The 3,735-nt window shown below is 52.1% G+C and overlaps 1 pseudogene; it reads left to right on the forward strand.

Moving 5' to 3' along the window:
- Nucleotides 1-874: 874 nt before the first annotated feature.
- LOC118985053 (60S ribosomal protein L23a-like) lies at nucleotides 875-1,333 on the forward strand (annotated as a pseudogene).
- Nucleotides 1,334-3,735: the final 2,402 nt, after the last annotated feature.

A 3,735-nucleotide genomic window follows, 5' to 3' on the forward strand; every position in this document is an offset into this window, starting at 1 on the left:
AATGTTCTCTTCTGTCCCCACAGCCTCCCAGGCTTTCTTCTGCTACAGCACTTATCATCATAACATGGGTTCACTTATTTATTCACCTGTGTCTCGTATCTAGCTGGCCAAAAATATCTGTGGAAGAAGGATGAGAGGGAGGAAGGGGTAATAGCTGAATCCATCCAGGACAGAGCTGAGTAGGAGAGACACAGAGGCTGGAGAATGTGGGAGAAATCTCTGAGGACTGGGTGATCTGGGAAGGCTTCCTGGATGAGGCGTGGCTAGAGTAGAGCCCAGCAGGACAAGAATGGTTTCATTACGGGGAGAATAAAGCAGAAGAAAGGGGCAGCCAGCTTGTTGACATACGGCCTCAAATAACAAGCTAATGAGTCTGGACTTTATTTTGAGGTCAACAGGGATCTATTAAAGGATTTAAGGCAGACTATAGGGTGTTGCTTATCGTGAAACCATGATGAAATCTCCATGTTAGAAGGGTCTCCATGCCTGTGGTGTAGTGTGTGGAGACCAGCGAAGAGGATGCCACGGATACTGTAGGAGAATGATGGCAGCCAGCACTGAGGCGGAGCAGGTGGAATGAAACCAAGGGATGGGGGTGAGAGACCCTTAGGAGGAAGAATTGACAAGACTCAGTACCTAATTGGATGCGGGAAGAGAGAATGGAATCAAGAATGCTTCTGAATTTTCCCACCTGGGTGGCCAGTCCATGCTAACGAGGGTCTGTTTTCCCCTGGACACCTTGTACATCGAAGCAGCAGGTGGGCTAGAGGGGTAAAGATGGCCATTAAGCAATTGCTTCTCCTGATTCTTAGCAAGGGCCAGAGCACAAAGTAGGTGTGCAGTTAAGACATATTGACTTAGTGTTTTCACCCAGATGGCACCCAAAGCTAAGAAGGAAGCCCCTGCCCTTCCCAAAGCCCAAGCCAAGACAAAGAAAACAATGCTAAAAGGTGCCCACAGCCACAAGAAAAGAAAGAAGACCTGCACATCACCCGCCTTCCAGAGGCCTGAGACACTGCGTCTCCGAAGGCAGCCTAAATATCCTCAGAAAAGCCCCCCGAGGAGAAACAAGTTTGACCGCTCTGCTATCATCGGGTTCCCCCCCAAGTACTGAGTCGGCCATGCAGAAGATAGAGGACAACGATACACTGTGTTCATCGTGGATGTCAGGGCCAACAAGCACCAGATCAAACAGGCTGTGAAGAAGCTCTGTGACATCAACATGGCCAAGCTCAACACCCTGATCAGGCCTGATGGGGAGGAGAAGGCGTCTGTTTGACTGGCTCTAGACCATGGTGCTTTGCACGCTGCCAACAGAATCAGGATCATCTAAACTGCGTCCAGCTGGCTAATTCTAAATATAAAAAATTTACTATTAAAAAAAAGACAAATTGAGGTGATTGTCTCCATATCATGATTGGGCAGATCTCCCCACAGCTGAAGACCCCGTCAGTCCCAGCTCAGGGAAGAGGAAGGGCCTGAGCGGAGGTGAGCGTGCCCCCCGGAAGTTGGATAGGTAGCTCTCCCCAAAGACACAAAGTGGACAAGCTGTCCTCTTAGGGACCCAGGCTTCATTCTCTGATGGAACACTGGGTTTGTTCCCAGTTCACTGGCCAAGAAAAAGGTCCTGGTGGCCCTCGCAGACAAAGAACAGAAAGGGCAGAGATGGCATTCTTGGTGCCCTGAAGTCAGACTGTGGAGTCCAGGCTGACTTCCAGAGCCACGTAGCAGCAGCTGTATAAAGACGTCAGATAAGAACAGAGCACACTGGCAGCAGGAGACAGCCCACCTCTGTTAGCCCAAAAGGTCAGGGATTCCACCTAGGAGATAACGGCTGGGAGTGCTCCAAGTCCAAGGCCAGCACACAGAAGGTTCCCAGTGTCTCCGGTCAGTCCTTTCTCTGGCCTGAGGGCCCAAACTCCCAGTATCCTGGATGAAGAGAAGCAGAGACGCCCCCTGTGCCGTGAGTCTCTTGTGCTCAAGCATGCCTCACCTCCCCCCGTTCGGGTAGAGCCCACCATCCTTCACTGGGCCCTCCAAGCCCCCTCCGCCCTCCTGGCTTTTGTTCACCCTATTCCTTCTTCCTGATCATGGTCATGTTCCCCTACCTGTTTCTCCAGCTCAGATGTCACCTCCTCTGACAAACCCTCCCTGATGCCCTAGGCTGGAGCCACCTTTATGCTCTCACGTCCCCCACACCCCTCGTCCCCACTGCAGCTCCTCTAAATCACTGCACTGACCACCTGATGGTGGCCCCCTATCCAGGGCACGCTGGCTCCTCACCTGTGGAGCTCAGGCTGCACGGCTCTCCCGGGTGCCACTTTCCTCCCTCCCTGGGCATCACAGCTGCCCGTCCCTCAGGCCGGGAGGCCCACTCTTCTCACCTCACCCAGGTGGCACGGGCTCACCCCTCCTGGCTTACACCAAAGATCACTTCCTTAGAGGCATCTTTGACCACCGCACCATACAGGGCCGGGGTCCCTGAAACAGACTCCCGTAATCCTGAGACCTTCCCCTTGGCCGTTGCAATTACACTTTCCTGTCCTTCCTGTTTCTATGCGAGGCAGTGAAGCACAGCAATTAAGAACATGGACCCGGAGCCAGACTGCCCACTTCACCTCTCAGCTCTGCCACTTACCAGCTCTGTGTCCTTGGGACAGTCCTTCGACTTCTCCGTACCTCAGTTTCCTTATCAGTGAAGTGAAGGTAATATAATCACCTACTTGATTAGGCTGAGGTACAGTTAAAATTCATGCTGGACATACAGCCAGGTGGCAGTCACCAGGGCCATTCACAGGTCCCCAGGTCTCTCTTCCTTTGGGCATGTGGCAGGACTGAACCTACCATCGCCATCAAGTCCAGCGTGACCTCATAGCTTGCTTTGGCGGATGAAATGTGAGCTGAGGTATGTGAGCTGGCGTACGTGCGCCACTTCCAGGAGGAAGCTTTAGAAGACACTGCAATTCACAACATCCCTTTGTCCTGTGTCTCCCCCAGCCTAGGTCCCCGAGTGAGGAGGAAGGGCTGTGCACTTGTGCTGACTCATACGGAACATGTGATGTGAATCAGAAATAGGCCTTCACTGTTGTAAGCCATAGAGATTTGTGGGGTTATCTGTTCCTGCAACACACCTCTCTTAACCAGACTGGTAGAAGCATTTAGAATAGGGTCTGACAGAGAATAAGGTCTATGTTAGGATTACCTCTTACTGCATTTGTGTGTCTGCCTGCTAAACTTGGAGAGCGAGGGCCAGCTTTCTCTCATCCACTGTGTAACCCAGCTCCTGGCATAGTACTCAGCACATAGCAGTAGCTCAATAAGATACTTTTGACCTACCTACCAGCTGATAGTCCAGCAGGAGCCCTGCTGAGCGCACACCCACCCCCTACACCTGGCCATGTCCCCACTGGTGGGTGATAGGGATCTAGCTGTGCCCAGAACCACCCCTGTGCACTGCCATAAATCCCAATGGCCCAGTTTCTTTTGAAGAGCCCCTGGAGTTCTTCCATCCTAGCAACGCCTGTCAGTTGTGATGGAACAAACTGGTTGTGCCAAGACTGTGGTCTGGCCCATCCACCAAGGCTCCCTTGTGGACATTCCTCCTGGCCTGGCACAATGGGCGGCCTTTCCCCTGGTGGTTATTTACCAAGCAGTTCCAGGTGGTTTCATTTCACTCAGCAAACCCAAATCACTCTGTGTCTGCGAAAACTCTAGATTTTGATAAAAAGAATATGG

This window comes from Sturnira hondurensis, unplaced genomic scaffold, assembly GCF_014824575.4.
Source record: "Sturnira hondurensis isolate 20B ecotype Veracruz unplaced genomic scaffold, ASM1482457v3 Scaffold0004068, whole genome shotgun sequence".
Classification (NCBI taxonomy): Eukaryota; Metazoa; Chordata; class Mammalia; order Chiroptera; family Phyllostomidae; genus Sturnira; species Sturnira hondurensis.